Source organism: Nicotiana tomentosiformis, chromosome 11 (assembly GCF_000390325.3).
Source record: "Nicotiana tomentosiformis chromosome 11, ASM39032v3, whole genome shotgun sequence".
NCBI classification, from domain to species: Eukaryota; Viridiplantae; Streptophyta; class Magnoliopsida; order Solanales; family Solanaceae; genus Nicotiana; species Nicotiana tomentosiformis.
Genome location: NC_090822.1, coordinates 41093842 through 41112146, shown reverse-complemented (window position 1 = coordinate 41112146; position 18305 = coordinate 41093842). Strand labels below are relative to the sequence as shown.

The 18305-nt window shown below is 40.0% G+C and overlaps 1 long non-coding RNA gene across 1 annotated transcript; it reads left to right on the top strand.

Moving 5' to 3' along the window:
- The first annotated feature begins 8348 nt into the window (after positions 1-8348).
- Positions 8349-12397, top strand: LOC138900949 (uncharacterized). Its single transcript, XR_011412336.1, has 2 exons — positions 8349-10497; positions 10652-12397. It is a non-coding gene; the product is annotated as an uncharacterized lncRNA (long non-coding RNA).
- The last annotated feature ends 5908 nt before the right edge of the window (positions 12398-18305 follow it).

Sequence of the window (18305 nt, the reverse complement as noted above, 5' to 3'; positions counted from 1 at the left end):
TAAGTCTGGGGCAATCCCTCACCATATGGAGAATGTCGCCATACTCAAAACAAGCTCTCAGAGGACGCGGCTGGTGTGGATGGATCGGGCCTGATCGGCTAGACTGACCATTAAAAGCACCCTGTACATAAGGTACACTAGACATTGACAGTGCATAATAGGGATCCTGGGCCCTAAGAGTGGCCGGAGCACCGCTGGCGGCTGGAAGTGCTGAATGAACAAGGCGACCCATATAACCCCTGCCCTGACGAGCTGCAGTTGGGGCACGAGTACCACTATAAGTGCCAAACTCTCGATACCTATTGGACTCTCTCTCTCTCTCTCCCGATTCAGCATACCCTCCAACCTCTTAGCAATCCCTACTAGTTGCTGGTACGCAATATCCTTCTCCAACCCTCGGGCCATGCTAAATCTGATACTAGGGTTGAGCCCCTCAATAAATCGATGAACCCTTTCTCGAATAGTAGCAACCAAGGTTGGTGCATGCCTAGCCAAATCACTGAATCGGACCGCATACTCTGACACGGTCATAGAACCCCGGCGCAACTGCTCAAACTCTGCGCACCATGCATCTCTGAGACTCTGGGGAACATACTCCCTCAAGAACATATCTGAGAACTGAGTCCAAGTGAGTGAAGCTGCCTCGGCCGGACTACCCAACTCATATGCTTGCCACCACTGATAAGTCGCTCCTCTAAGCTGGAACGTAGTGAAGGAAACCCCACTAGACTCCGCAACACCCATAGTACGGAGGATATGGTGGCACTCCTCAAGAAAACCCTAGGCATCCTCTGACGCCAAGCCACTGAAAGTAGGAGGGTGGTACTTCTTGTACCTCTCGAGCCTGACTTGCTTTGCCTCAGAAACTACTACCCTAACCTCGGGCTAAACTAGAGCTATCGGCTGCATTGGTACAACCTCTGGAACCTGGTCGACCTGGACCCGCTGCTCTGGGGTACCGGAAATGGGAGTCTGTGCTTCTCCCCCAGCCTGAGATATGACAGGAGCAAGTGGTATCAATCCTGCCTGAGCCAAGGTATTGAACATGCTCAGAAACTGGGCTAGAGTCTCCTGGAGGGCTGGTGCGGTAACAAGACACTCCATAAGAAAGTGGCACCTACCATGGCTAATGGACGGAAAGTAAAATCAAAAGTAATATTCGAGATCATATGAGTTGTACAAAAATTCCGGTATGCGTGGGAACTAAGATAAGCTAAGTATGCACACAACAATGGGGCAGAAAGACCAGGAAAAGTAATAGCTTACGTTTAAAGAAAGCTGAGATGGAACGAAAGGAATTATTTGATCAATGATCCAGAGTTAGTTATGTTATGAACGCACTTAAGATGTCGGAGTATTATCCATGCAGCATATACGTTGACAATCATACAGCTGTAGAAGACTCTGGTCTAAGTTAAAAGAAAGTATTGAGTGTCACGCCCTAACCCCGAGAAGCGTGACCGATGCTCAACCGAGTGAACCCGATCGAGCAAGCATGTTTGATACTTTCTACCCAACTCACCCATGATCAAGAGAAGACACTATTTCATTAATTTGACAGTAGGAAATTCATACATATAACATTAAATCGTTTCATTAGTTACTACACTATTAAATCTCAAAATACACATCATAACTTATTTTACTTTTCTATCACCCATATACAACTCACATAGTGTCTACGGAGCATCTAAAAAATACAAAAGAGTCTATGATAGTGCCGGCGACAAGGCCCCAGCTATTCCTTTAGACGTGATAATATCTGAGCAAAAGATACAGTACATAACCCCGGGATGAAGTGGGGCTCACCAAGTCTGCTGGGAAGAGGATGTGCCACTATCGCTGATCAACATTGCCTGCTATGTAACCCCCTGCATCTATTTAAAGATGCAGCACTCCCGGCAAAAGGGACGTTAGTCCCGTGGAATAGCACTAGTATGTAATAATACAAGAGGAACAGTCAAGAATTCAATAAGAGCTTCAAATAATATTAAAACACCAAGGTAAAGATCACATAACTATTCAAGTCAATTTCCATGTTATTAGGTTCAGTGATGTTTAGAGCCGATATACAACAATTCACAATGCCACCGTATTCTTACACGGAGTCCGATCACGACCCGATTGGCTAGGTTGTCTCACTTGAGACATCAACCATAACAACAATTTTATCATAATTTCCAGCACAATACCACCATGTGCGCGGTATGGCATCCGATCACGGCCCGATCGGCTAGGCCGTCTCACCTAAGAGGTTACCTTTTTCAGTCAATCATCTCACATCATGCTTCTTTCATATCCTTTCGATTCATTGGCACTAGTGATCACAATTACAAAGTCATTCTTGGCACTTGGCCGTATTTCGTAGTTCCAGTTCCCTTTTCCACTTTCAAATATCATTATCATTATCAACAACAATAAGGCTTCCCATTCAAGACATTAAATTCACATATGATCACTTTGGGAATCTTAGGCACATAGAGGCTTTTGGAAAGAGATTGCATGTGGCTGTGGAAGAGTTGAGTCAGAGGAACTCGAATTTGCATCATCGTTATGATGAATAAATGTGAGGTCTTTAGTAGAACATGTGTGTACTAAGACGTGTAAGCTTCTTGATAAGGATCCCTAAGGCAAGAATATCTATCCACTCGTATGGTAAAAAGGAATAAGAGAATCAGAAGGTAGATACAAGTTTCAGCAAGTAAAAGAAGCAAGGTGAAGGAGGGTACGACATACCCAGTTAATAAAGATTATCAATATTACAATTCGGGTAAAGAAATAAGTTCATGACTCTAGCGTGATTACCAGAAGAAAAAGTTAGACCCTAGAGTAATACAAATCAGTATGGGATGGTGAACAAGGAAAACTAAACATGAATTAGGGACTGAGTGATTTGATAATAGTCGGTATCATGAGAATTTCAGAGATTGCGTTCCGGCATCATTCAGGAAGACGCTACCCTAAAGCAAGCAATGTGAGCAAAGTTAAGCTTAAAGGACTATGTGGGCTAGTAACATTAAGTGTCACCCTCGTGAGTTAGGAATTTTGTTATCCTTGGTACAGAAGGATTTTTGCAACGCAAGTAAGGGTCATCGATGATATGAAAAGACGCCAAGGATGAAGAGGTAAAATATAAATACGTAGATTATTATAGCACTAACTCTTACTACTCCCCTAAAATGGTTCCAGTAACTATGGAGTGGTAAAGGAAGAATGCAATAAAAATGAAATGGAAATGAGATTGCACTTATTCAAATCCTACATATATGCTACGATTCCAGAACATTAAGCAAGCACGATGTCAAGGAGAGGAAGTAAGGGTTCCGGCTCGGGATGTTATTGATAAAGAAGGAGCCAGTGCGAGACGTAAATTAAAATAAAGAAAATAACCCAAGAACGATTACGCGGAATATTGATATGAAAATGCACCAACAAGTATTTAGTAGTTGATTCAAGAAGAGTCTAGTTATGGCACGACAAGAGGATACAAATAAATCAATAGATCAAGCAAGATAAATGTATTGAACCCCAACATAGGGAATTTAGTCTCGCAGATACGAGATCGCAATTGTTGGAAAAAAATATTTCAGATAGGAGTTGGGGTAATTAAAGGTACCGTATGAGTGTTACGAAAATAAAAGAGAGTGCCACTGGGAAGACTGTCAAAATATCAGTTCAGGAGCAACCCTACAAGCATAAGGGCATGGAGGTAAGTACCTACGGATAATTATAAATGAGGAAGAACATCAAAAAGTTCATCGAGTATACGATGTAATAAGCTCGCAGCTTTACAAGAGTCAAAGGGTCCTCCCTAAGTACTACAATGAAAGACTAGCTGAGGAAATAAGGAAGAAAGCCTCAACATAAACATAGTAACTTGAAGGAGAAATGGTCATGTAAAAATAGTCTCACTACAACATTGTATGCATTCCATAAGAAAGTGGCATCTACCGTGGCTAATGAATGGGAAGTAAAATCAAAAGTAATATTCAAGATGATATGAGTTGCACGAAAATTACGGCTTGTGTGGGAACTAAGATAAGCTAAGTATGCATGCAACAAGGGGGCAGAAAGAGCAGGAAAAGTAATAGATTACATTTAAAGAAAGTTGAGAAGGAACAAAAGAAATTATTTGATCAATAATCCAGAGTTAGTTATGTTATTAACGCACTTAAGATGTCGGAGTATTATCCATGCAGCATATATGTTGACAATCATACAGCCGTAGAAGACTACGGTATAAGTCAAAAGAAAGTATTGATTTTCACGCCCCAACCCCGTGAAGCGCAACCGATGCTCAACCGAGTGAACCCAGTCGAGCAAGCCTGTTAGATACTTTCTACCCAACTCACCTATGATCAAGAGAAGACACTATTTCATTAATTTGACAGTAGGAAATTCATACATACAACATTAAATCATTTCATTAGTTACTACACTATTAAGTCTCAAAATACACAACATAAATTGTTTGACTTTTCTAGCACCCATGTACAACCCACATAGTGTCTACGTACGTCTAAAAGATACAAAATAGTCTATGATAGTACCGGCAACAAGGCCCCAGCTATACCTTGAGACGAGATAATATCTGAGCAAAACATATAGTACGTGACCCCGGGATGAAGTGGGGCTCACCAAGTCTGTTGGGAAGAGGATGTGCCACTATCGCTGATCGACACTGCCTGCTATGTAACCACCTGCATCTATTTAAAGATGCAGCGCCCCAGGCAAAAGGAACGTTAGTACCGTTGAATAGCACTTGTTTGTAATAATACAAGAGGAACAATCAAGAATTTAATAAGAGCTTAAAATAATATTAAAACATCAAGGTAAAGATTACATAAGTTTTTAAGTCTATTTTCATGTTATTAGGTTCGGTCATCTTTAGAGCCGATATACCACAATTCACAATGCCACCGTATTCTTACATGGAGTTTGATCACGACCCGATTGGCTAGGTTGTCTCACTTGAGACATCAACCATAACCACAATGTCATCATAATTTCCAGCACAGTACCACAATGTGTGCGGCATGGCATCCGATCACAGCCCGATCGGCTAGGCCGTCTCACCCAAGATGTTACCTTTTTCAGTCAATCATCTCACGTCATACTTCTTTCATATGTTTTCGACTCATTGGACAATTGTTGTGTTGTCTCCAAAATGATTCGACTAATGGATAGACTAACTGTGGGTGATGGACTAAGGGTTAGATTTGCAGCTAACTATGAGGCCTTGCTTTTTAACCTTTACTTTGTCAAAGGGGACCCTAAGACTACTGAGAAAGACTATACTAGAGCAGATATCAGTGCCAGCATGTTGGTTGGGAGACGTGATTGATGTAGTCAAGAGAGCCAAGCAAGGAGAAGGTCCTTTAAGGACCAACTAGACCAGGAGATAATGTTTTTTACTGATTTTTAGACTAGATTAGATTTCGATGTAATAATGCTTAATTCCATTAGTGACTCTATAATTATCATTTTCGATTTAGTGAAAGATTGATTGTAATGACCCGGCCAGTCGTTTCGAGAGTTATAGCCATGTTTCCCCATTCCTGCTTCTTTATGTATTGTTCAGCGGTGTTGAGTTGTATCGAGTTGGTAGGTTTGGGTCCGGAGTAGTTTTGGAGTGAAATGAACACTTAGTCTCTTAGTTAGAAAGTTAAGTTAGAAAAGTCAACTGGATATGGATCTATGTGTAAACGACCTCGGAAATGAATTTTGATGATTCCAATAGCTCCGTATGGTGATTTTGGACTTAGGAGCATGTCCGGAATGTGATTTGGAGGTCCGTGGTACAATTAGGCTTGAATTGGTGAAATTGGAAATTTGGCGATTTCGATCGGCAGTGGAAAATTTGATATCGGGGTCGGGATGGAATTCTGGAAGTTGGAGTAGGTTTGTAATGTCATTTGTGATGTGTGTGCAAAATTTTAGGTCATTCGGACATGGTTTGGTTGGTTTCGGCATCGGTTGCCGAATTTAGAAATTTAGAAGTTCTTAGGCTTGAATCCGAGGGTAATTTGATGATTTGATATTGTTTTGAGTGATTCGAAGGTTCGACTAAGTTGGTACGTTGATATATGACTTGTTGGTATTTTTGGTTGAGGTCCCGAGGGCCTCGGGGTTATTCCGGTTGGTTAACGGATTTGTCGAAGTTGGAATTTGTAGCTGGAGCTACTGCTACTGGTATTTTCGCACCTGCAGAAGAAAGCCTCGCACGTGCGAGGCCGCTGGTACGCTTGGGGAGTGCGCAGGTGCGGGCGACGCTGGGCCAAGCTGGGAACGCAGGTGCGAAGAATTTTGGGCTAGTTTCGGAGATTCGGAGATTAGGATTTTCGGCTGGTTTCGTAAATACGCACCTGGGACCGCATATGCGAGTCCGCATGTGCGAGAAAGGTGTACGCATGTGCGGAAGCTAGGGAATTAAGTGAGTTGTGCAGGTGCGGCTCCTTGGACCGCAGGTGCGGTCGCGCGGGTGCGAGAAGAATTTTGCGGTGCGAAAAATTTGGGCAGAAACCATAAATAGAACCCTTCGCGAATTTGGTTCATTTCAACCATTTTCAAGTCGGTTTGTGGAGCTTCTGGAGTGATATTTGAACGGTGATTCAAGGGCTATCAGTGAGGTAAATTGCTGGAGCCCTAATACTTGTACATATAGTGATTTTCTGTTGTTTAGTCTTTGTAATTAGTGAAAATGGGGAGTTAGGGCTTCAGATTTTTGGAGATGTAATTTAAGGATTTGAATGACCAAACGACATCGGAGTTTGATGAATTTGGTATGGTTAGACTCGTGAGTGAATGAGCCTTCTAGTTTTGTAAAATTTGTCAGATTTTGAGACGTGGGGCCGAGGGCTGGGTTTGAGCCAATTTAGGGTTTTGGTCTAATTTATGTAGTTTTTTCGTTGGAATTCGATTCTTTAGCCTATGTTGATAGTATTATTTGAATTATGGATAGATTCAGAGCTTTTGGAGATCGAGTCCAAAGACGAGGGCATCCCGGAGTAGGATTTATATGTTGTTAAGGCAAGTAACAGTTTTAACTCTGGCTTTGAGGGTATAAACCCGGAGATTTGACATCACGTGACTGTTTGGAAATGATACCCATGCTAGGTGACGAGCGTGTGGGTGTGCATTGCAAGGGATTGAGACTTGGTCCGTCCCGTGAGTCTGTGAGGCCTAATAGCTATTATCTGTAGTTATGTGTTTATTTGTTGTTGAACTTGTTTGCCTTCATGTTAGAGATCATGCTTAGGCTTTATTCATGCTCACATTATTTGTACTCAGTCATAGAAATTATTTTACATGTTTACCTCAGTCTCTATTATTTGCTATTATGCGGTGATACTTGATGTGGGTTGTGTTCCCTTATTTGTTGGTGATGATGAGGCTAGTGAGGTACATGATTGAGTGAGGCAGAGAGCCTAGTTGTGAGGATATTAATACCATAGCGCCTGAGTTGTCTGCGTAGCACGTGAGTTGACCGTGCGGGTCCAGGTATTGGTACCATAGCGCGTGAGTTGTCCGCGTAGCACGTGAGTTGACCGTGCGGATCCAGGTATTGATATGATGGCACATGAGTTATCCGTTCTTAGCGCTTGGTCTTTGGGAGACCCTCCGGAGTCTGTACACACCACAGTGAGCGCAGGGTGTTGAGTGTTTTGAGTATTGAGTGCCGAGTGTCGAGTGATGAGTGATGGAGTAACACTGCTGTGAGGTTGTATTTATTTGTGTTGCTGCTGCATTTATCTGTTAAACTTCTTTGTGGAATTTACTGAGTTATGGAATTTACCTGTTTATTTATGTTTATTTTTAGAATTGTGAAAATAAATAATTAGACTGTTTTACTTAGCTCGTAATCTGTTACTTGCTGAGGTGGTTGTACTCATGCTACACCCTGCACTTTATGTGCAGATTCAGGTGAGTTAGACCACGGTGATCGTTGAGTTCAGGTGGCTATCTGTGGAGATTGCAAGGTAGCTGCTAGCATTCGCAGGACCTTGTTACTCCTTTTATCATTTCTTCTTTTGGATTGTATTGACAGTTAGACAGTTTCATTTCTTAGTTCATAGATATAGACGCTCATGACTTAGTGACACCGCGATATTTGGGGCTCGTTTCCGTATTTCTAAAATTATATTTAGAGTTGATTTAGTTTATGAGAAATTCAAATATTGAAATATTTTATTAAATTCTTATAATCGGTTTAGTAGAAATATTTTGGGAAGTAGGCTTGCCTTGTAACAAGATAGGCGCCATCACGACCATGGTTAGATTTTGGGTCGTGACATTGATTTGGCTTATTTTTGCATTAATGGAGTGAGGAAACATTGGCATGAGTTTTCTCCATGTCTATGTGTCGCTTAGGCCTACATCAGGAAGAATGAGGTCCCCAAATTAGGACGTGAATTATTGCATAACCATATGTGATACATGCTTAATTATTGCAAACACACTTTTACTTCGTCTTACTAACTTGGTTACCTTCTGCCTTTTTCTTTTGATTAGTCCCATTCCCAAAGGTTGGTCCGTGCATTCTAGCCTCATCAGCATACCACACCATATCAAAAGGTCCTCCACTTCCTCCTCCACCTAGCTACCTGAAAGGCAAAGGCAAAAGCAAAGGGAAGATGTATGATCGAAGTATTAACCGAAAAGACAATGCTACCATGGCAGAGAATGTTGAAACCTCAGACGGAAGAAGTACGCGTGGACAGAATGAGTAGGTCTTACGTTTGGAGCAAAAAATCTTGGAGTTGCAGGGTGAGCTTGAGCAGGTCCAAAATCTGGCAAAGCCTTCCCTTACTCTAAATGTTCTTAACATCAACCAACAAAACACAACCACTCAAAACTAAACACCACCGCAAAACAGCCAAAACCGAAATCCACCACCCATAGCTCCACAAAATCCTCCTGCAATACACTAGTATCACAATCTCGCACCTCCTTAAAAATCATATCCCACCACCAGTGCAAACCCCTCAACAACAACACCATTACCCGACCCAGTATCCACAAACCACAACTTATCACACTCCTCAAAATGCACCACAACTTACCTTTGATCCCTGTGACACCCCATATTTTCGTACGTTAAAGTTTCGTCGTAAGATAATCAACATAAGTTCGTGAATGAGATTATTTTGAGATTATAAGCCTTATGCTATTTCAAAAAAGTGATGAGCATATTCGTGAAGGTGAGAGGGTAAGCAAATCGAAAAAAAAAAAATTTCGTCGAAGTTTGTCATGTTGGGATAAACTACAGCCCGAGCTAAAGTACCCAGTATTTATTGACTAGTGTCGTACAAGGTACCACATGGCCATGATAGTAAGGTGTATAAGGTATGTTAAAAGTGAGTAGTATTTTAAGTAGTTTGACATAATCCTTAATTATGTGAATTATTGGATAATGGAGGAATTAACTAGTTAATTAATAATTAGTGGTTCATTAATTAAATTCTTTGGATAAGATTAATGATCCAAATCGTGGCAGCCACATGGAGATACATATGATGACTCTTGCATTTGAGTTAAAAGGTGGCACATTTAATATGTGGCTTAGTCATTACATTAAAACCTAACATCTTTCTAATTCAAGACAAAGGTTATCAAAGTAGCATTAGGCAACAGATATTTCACACCTACTCTTCTTCTCCAATTCCACAAAGTAATACTAATGTGAATGAAAAAAAAAGAAACCCCACTACTTCCACTTGTTCCGTTTTTGGTTCGATAGACTTTGCACTACTTGCAACAACTACCACTTGATTATTTCATTCCCCATTTCCTCGTCCTTTTCTTTCTTGTAATTGTGATTTCATACAAGAAATTTTGCGAGACTTTTTCTTGAAACAAAGTTCATACAGCAAATTCATACACGAAAGATATGTCAACGTGATTTTTCTTGAAACAAAGTCCATACGAGACTTCTTCGTTTAATAGCAACGGGATTTTGCGATTCTAAGGGAGTACGGTGCAACCTTTTCCAAGAATATCATACGGATTTTTCCCTACTCCAGGTATGTTAAGGCTAAATCTTTCTTTCATTTTGGCATGATCCAGTACCTACATGTGATTGATAACGAGGCATAATGAGAAGTTCATACACCCAAATTTATAAACATTATCCAAGTCTTATAAATTACAGTATTGTACTTATCGGGACTTCATATTTAATTGAGTATTGTCTTATTCCAGTCAAGAGAACAGAGAGCCTATATATACAGTATTACAGTATTTTCGTTACCATCGAGCTATAATCGATGGGCAGGCCCATATTTGGCAACCTTTGATCAGATGGTAAGTTATATACCGAGCCTACTATGGCTGAGCGCCTATGAGCGAGCCCAGTTGGTCGAGATGCAGAGCTTAGTATGGCCGAGCGCTTATGAACGAGCCTACTATGGCAGAGCAGTTATATATATATACCGAGCCTTATAGGGCCGAACAACTATTTTACTTACTATATTGAGAGAATTGAGTCAGTATCAGCAGGTAAGCTTATCTTCAGATTATCTTTGACTTCCAGTTGCTTTCACTTATTATATTATCAGTTCAGTTTTAGCTTTCAGTATATTGCCTTAAATACTCGGTACATTATTTCATACTGACGCCCCTTTTCTGGGGGCGTTGCATTTCATGCGTGCAGGTTCAGACAGACGGACGGGTAGACCTCCACATTAAGTGTTGCTCGAGTTCAGCTTGATCGGTAAGCTCCATGCCTTTCGGAGTTGCCGGGTCTATAGCTTTATGTACATCTTTTGTACATATGTATATATATTATGAGTAGGTTTGGGAGCTGTTCCGATCACAGTATATCCACCAGTAGAGGCTTGTAGACATATTCTGTCTGTTAGTGTAGTATGCTGGGCTGGTAGGCCTTTTATGTATATTTTGTTGTTTTGCCAGCTGTAGTAGTTATGACGGCCTTGTCGTCCCAGCTTTATATTGATATTTAGTCAGCATTCGCATTTTTCTTGCCATGTGGCCCATGGCCATAGTACGACATCACATGTTAAGAGTTCCCTAGTAGCAAGTTGGTATGCAAGGAAAGATGAGGCACCGACTGCCGGTCTCGCCCCCAGGTTCGGGGCGTGACAATAACAAAGGTTATCATAGTAGCATTAGGCAACGGATATTTCACACCTACTCTTCTTCAGAAATTCAACAAAGTAATACTAAAGTGAAAGAAAATAAAATGAGAAACACCACTACTTCCACTTGTTCCGTTTTTGGCTCAATAGACTTTTCACTACTTGCAACAACTACTACTTGATTATTTCATTCCCCATTTCCTAGTCCTTTTCTTTCTTGTAATTTTGATGTCATACAAGAAAGTTTGCGAGACTTTTTCTTGCAACAATGTTCATACAGCAAACTCATACAAGAAAGATATCTCAACGTGATTTTTCTTGAAACAAAGTTCATACGAGACTTCTTAGCATAATAGCCACGAGATTTTACAATTCTAAGGGAGTACGGTGCAACATTTTTCAAGAATATCATACGAATTTTTCCCTACTCCAGGTATGATAAGGCTAAATCTTTCTTTCATTCTGGAATTATCCAGTAACTGCATGTGTTTGATAACGAGGCATAACGATAAGTTCATACACCTGAATTTATATATATTATCCTAGTCTCATAAATTACAGTATTGTCTATATCGGGACTTCATATCTAATTAAGTATTGTCTTCTTCCAGTCAAGAGAGCAGAGAGCCTATATATACAGTATGACAGTATTTTCTTTACCATCGAGCTATAATCGATGGGCAGGCCCCTATTGGGCAACCTCTAATCAGATGGTAAATTATATACCGAGCCTACTGTGGCCGAGCGCCTATGAGCGAGCCTAGTTGGTCGAGATACAGAGCCTAGCATGGCCGAGTGCCTATGAGCGAGCCTACTACGGCAGAGCAGTTATATATATACCAAGCCTTATAGGGCCGGACAACTATTTTACTTACTATATTGAGAGAGTTGAGTCAGTATCCACAGGTAAGCATATCTTCAGATTATCTTTGACTTCCAATTGCTTTCACTTATTATATTATCAGTTCAGTTTCAGCTTTCAGTATATTGCCTTAAATACTCGGTACATTATTTCGTAGTGACGTCCCTTTTTTGGTGGCACTGCATTTCATGCGTGCAGGTTCAGACAGTCAGATGGGTAGACCTCCTCATTAAGTGTTGCCCGAGTTTAGCTTGATCGGTAAGCTGCATGCCTTTCGGAGTTGCCGGGTCTAGAGCTTTATGTACATCTTGTGTATATATGTATATATGTTACGAGTAGGTCGGGGAGCTGTTCCAATCACAGTATATCCACTAGTAGAGGCTTGTAGACATATCCTGTCAGTTAGTGCACTATGTTTGGCTGGTAGGCCTTTTATGTATATTTTGTTATTTTGCCAGCTGTAGTAGTTATGACGTCCTTGTCGGCATAGCTTTATATTGATATTTAGTCAGCATTCGCAGTTATCTTGCAATGTGGCCCATGGCCAAAGTACGACATCACATGTTCAGAGTTCCCTAGTCGCAAGGATAGATGAGGCCCCGGGTGCCGGTCTCACCCCCAGGTTCGGGATGTGACAAAAGTGGTATCAGAGCAGTTCTGTCCTAGGGAGTCTACAAGTCGTGTCTAGTAGAGTCTTGTTAATGGGTGTGTCGTGCACCACACTTATAAGCAGGAGGTTACAGGGCATTTAGGATTGTCACTCTTTCTTCTTACTCTAGATCGTGTTGTAGAGCCAAGTTGTAAATTTTCTAAACTCTATCTTATTCATAATACGACGATGCCTACATCCAGAATGACGATTGGTATGGGATATAGCTGTGGAAGAGTTGAGTCAGAGGAACTCAATTTTTGCATCATGCTTATGATGGATAAATATGAGGTATTCAGTAGATCATGTGTATACTAAGATGTGTAAGCTTCTTGATAAGGATCCCTAAGGCAAGAATGTCTATCCACTCTTACGGAAAAAAGGAATAAGAGAATCGGAAGATAGACACAAGTTTCAGCAAGTAAAAGAAGCAAGATGAAAAGGGTACGAGCTACCCATCTAATGAAGATTTACAGTATTTACAATTCAAGTAGAGAAATATAAGCATTTTGAGTTACCTTCAATTGTAACAGAGGTATGTACAATTGGCCGCACCCATCTCATTTATGCCCTATGGAAGCTAACAGAAGTAGTATAAGAGAAGGACGGATATTAGGATCCGAAGTAGTAAATGGTGGATGGATTGTTTGCGTTAGTTGACATTTCCGAAGGATAATGTGCTGATAGATCTCCTTGTGAGACACCCAGATGGTGCACTCTAAAATAATACAACTAGATATGAGTATTACAAAGATAGGCACTGGAAGCCTGGAAAGGATAAATATTATCTTAATATGGCTCCCGTCCCTAGTAGGGAAATAATGTTAAGCAACCCGAAGAGCCAGTGGATGGACAAAAGGGGAGCTAAAAGCAAAAAAATATCTTGTCGAAGTTTTCAGAATAAAGTGATAGATAGAAATGTTAGCAGGAAATAAGAAGAGTGTTAATGAACCATTATGAGTAAGATGTGATACATAGGTAACAACGGTATAAAACAAATGACAGTATTATAGAGTCTATAGTCGAGTGAAGGGAAAGATGAGAAGTGACTAGCCTTAAGACAACAAAAGAGTATAGGCTAGAAAGTCATACCCTCATTTCGAGAAGCAAGTTCGTGAACAAAAGGAAAGGTTAGACCCCCAAAGTAATACAAATCAGTATGGGCTGGTAATGAAGGTAAACTAGACAAGAATTAGGGATTGAGTGATTTGATAATAGTTGGCATTATGAGAAATTCAAGGATTGCGTTCCGACAATAATAGAATGGACAACATAAGAAGATTCATGAGAAACTCATAGAATGGTGATTCAGGAAAATGCTTCCCTAAAGCAAGCAAGGTGAGTAAAGTTAAGCTTAAGGGACTGTATGTGCCAGTTACAGTAATTTTCACCCTCGCGAGTGAGGAATTTTATTATCCTTGGTGCTGAAGGATTATCGCGAGGCGAGTAAAGATCATCGTAGCACTAAATCTTAGTGCTCCCTTAAAGGGGGGAATATGGTGTGATGTGGAATTAGGTCAGAATTAAGTGGTTCTAGTAACTATGGAAATAGTAAAGGAAGAATGTGAAGAGAATGAGAAAGGGATAAGATTGCACTTATTCAAGTCCTGCAGATACGCTACGATTCCAGAACATTATGCAAACACGACGTCAAGGAGAGGAGGTAAGGGTTCCTGCCTGAGATGTTATTGATAGATAAGGAGCCATTACGGGACGTAAGTTAAGATAAAGGAAACGACCCCTGAAAGATTACGCAGAATATTGATAGGAGAATGAGCCAATGAGTAGTTAGTAGTTGATTCGGGAAGAGCCTAGTTATGGCTAAATAAGAGGATACATACAAATCAATAGATCGTGCAACATAAATGGAGTGAACCCCAATATGGGAATTCAGTCTCGCAGATATGACATCGTGACCTTGAGAAATATTCGGATAGAAGTTGGGGTAGTTAAAGATACCGTATGAGTGTTAAGGGAAGACAGTCAAAACTTCAGTTCGGGAGCAACCGTATAAGCATATAAGTATGGAGGTAAGTAACTAAGGAATTTTATATTTGAGTACGAACATCAAAAATTCCGTCAAGTATATGATGTAATAAGCTCGCAACCTTGAAAGAATCAGAGGGTCCTCCCTAAGTACTATAATGAAAGACTAGCGGAGGAAATAAGGAAGAAGGCTTTAACCAAGCACAGTCACCTAAAGAGGAAATGGTCATGTAACAATAGTCTCACAACAACATTGTATGCACTCCATTAGCAGGTGGCACCTACCGTGGCTAACGAACGGGAAGTAAAGTCAAAAGTAATATTCAAAATCATATGAGTTGCACGAAAATTCTGGCATGTGTGGGAACTAAGATTAGCTAAGTATGCACGCAACAAGGAGGCAGAAAGACCAGGAAAAGTAATAACTTATGTTTAAAGAAAGTTGAGAGGAACGAAAGGAATTATTCGATCAATGATCCAGAGTTAGTTACGTTATGAATGCACTTGCGATTTCGGAGTATACATATATGTTAACAACCATACAGCAATAGAAGACTCAGGTATAGGTTAAAAGAAACAATTTAGCCCAGGGCATATGCAAAGGATTGAGTTGTTAGAAGATTGAATCATGGATATTCCATAGCGTCCATAAAGGGCTAAAGTAATAACTAATACCATGAGCCGCATATCTAAAGATAGCTTAAGCCTACATAAAAGTTGATCAGAGGAAAGAGGAACCTAAAGGGGTACATCAACTAAGTAACTCAAGAGTTTGACTATTGGACCCAGGAAATTATGGACATCGTAATTGAGAACATTGCAAAATCACTCTTAATATCAGAGGTACAAGTATTATAATATAACTTCAAGTTATGGACATGAATTATACCTATGTGGAAGGGAGGTCATGAAAGAGATAGAAGATACGATGCGAGGTTTTAAAGTAAGTAAGGTAAATGTGAACAACGTACGAGATACTCAAAGGCAGAAGATCATGAATAGTCCATACTTCAGATAGAAGGCTAGAAGTGTTAGGATTCAGTATCCAAGAATGATAGCGGCGGCGTCAGTGGCGTACCTTCCAACCTATGGTTTCTAAGTACCAAGAGATCTAGTCAAGATAGTAAAGAATGAGTTAGAGACGATGTGATGTCTCGCTTGATGTTCCAGAATAACACAAGGAAATCTATGGTGCAAGCAAGTTGAAGGAAGGATACGCATAATATAAATAGATACGAATAGGTCACAAGCTAAAGTATAGTAAAGCGACAAAGCTTTATGACAGGAGTAAGGATGAGAAATGGCGAGTGAGAAGGTAACAAGAATGGATAAGTTCTCGGCATTAAGCCCATGACAACAAAAGCGCTGATGGTTTCTCTAAGTTATAGATAGTTTAGTGTAGCCTAAATAAACTCAAAGGAGTCTAAGACTAATAACATCCATAAGAAATGGAATGCTACCATGGTAGTGGAATGAGGGTGTGATTATGATAGATAAAGGATGACGTTTTGACCTTCGATTGAGTAATGACTTGAAGAGGATTTCATGAATTGTACGTTATTAAGATACCCGTGTCAAGGTGAGTCATATTGGGATGCTATAAAATACGGTTATGGAAATATAGTATCTCCCCTAGGTGGATCAATCTAATTACTCCAGATGTCCCCGATGAGTTGTGAGCCCTAGCGGTAGTTTGACATAAGAGATCAAGTTATCAGTGGTAGATTAATCAACATTAAGGTGAATTAACAATGGATGGACAGAAGTCATAAAGTATAAGATGAGATTAGACCGTCATTCTTTAAAGGAATAGTAATGAGAAAGCATTAAAGGACGTAGATTTATACATATGGAATAAGCAACGAACGTAACCTGTAGTTTGGTAGAATACCTCAGTAACGACAAATCGAAGTAAGAGTTATGGTATAGTATGACCTACCTGGATGCAGTAAAGTCATACGGATGGATAAACAGATCTACGAAATAAGGTATAGCAATGTTCGTAAGTTCAACAAAGTACCGAGCGAAGAACTTCAGTATATCTATAGATACCTAGAGGGACATTTAATAAAGCTCAGTATATGTCTACAAAGTGAGGCCTAGAGATTTGGCTAAAGACTGGAGGAAAAAGGAGATCGCATAGGCGCACTTATAGGGTTAGAGTCGTACAAGTTGCATGACAGAAGGTAGCAAAAGTTACGATATTGGAAAAATCCGGACCAGAATCCGTGGTGTAAGAAAGAGACCTACAAGTGGGAATACCCTAGACTTTGAATATATTCACAGAACAACTACCTAAGATGGCAAGGAGAGTACTAAAGTATTCACAAGGACTATAGGCTATGATAATGATAAGTGCATCAGTCAACATTCGAGGACGGATGTTCCAAAGGGGGGAATGATGTGACACCCCATGTTTTCGTACGTTAAAGTTTCGTCATAAGTTAATCAACGTATGTTCAGGAATGAGATTATTTTGAGATTATAAGCCTTATGCTATTTCAAACAAGTAATGAGCAAATTCGTGAAAGTGAGAGGGTAAGGAAATCAAAAAAATACATTTTCGTCGAAGTTTGTCATGTTGGGATAAAATATGGCCCGAGCTAAAGTACCCGGTACTTATGGACTAGTGTCGTACAAGGTACCACATAACCATGATAGTAAGGTGTATAAGGTATGTTAAAAGTGAGTAGTATTTTAAGTAATTTGACATAATCCTTAATTATGTGAATTATTGGATAATGGGGGAATTAACTAGTTAATTAATAATTAGTGGTTGATTAATTAAAGTCTTTGGATAAGATTAATGATCCAAACTGTGGCATCCACATGGAGATACATATGATGACTCTTGCATTTGAGTGAAAAGGTGGCACATTTAATATGTGGCTTAGTCATTACATTAAAATCTAACATCTTTCTAATTCAAGAGAAAGGTTATCAAAGTAGCATTAGGCAATGGATAATTCACACCTACTCTTCTTCTCCAAATCCACAAAGTAATACTAAAGTGAAAGAAAAAAAAAAGAGCAACCCCACTACTTCCACTTGTTCCGTTTTTGGCTCAATAGACTTTGCACTACTTGCAGCAACTACTACTTGACTATTTCATTCCCCATTTCCTACTCCTATTCTTTCTTGTAATTGTGATTTCATACAAGAAAGTTTGCGAGACTTTTTCTTGAATCAAAGTTCATACAGAAAATTCATAGAAGAAGGATATCTCAACGTGAATTTTCTTGAAACAAAGTTCATACGAGACTTCTTAGCATAATAGCCACGAGATTTTTCGATTCTAAGGGAGTACGGTGCAACCTTTTCTAAGAATATCATACGGATTTTTCCCTACTGCAGATATGTTAAGGCTAAATCTTTCTTTCATTTTGGCATGATCCAGTAACTACATGTGTTTGATAACGAGGCATAGTGAGAAGTTCATACTCCCGAATTTATATAGATTATCCTAGTCTCATAAATTACAGTATTGTCCTTATTGGGACTTCATATTTAATTGAGTATTGTCTTCTTCCAGTCAAGAGACCAGAGAGCCTATATATACAGTATTACAGTATTTTAATTACCATCGAGTTATAATCGATGGGCAGGCCCCTATTTGTCAACCTCTTATCAGATGGTAAGTTATATACCAAGCCTACTGTGGCCGAACGCCTATGAGCGAGCCCAGTTGGTCGAGATACAGAGCCTAGTATGG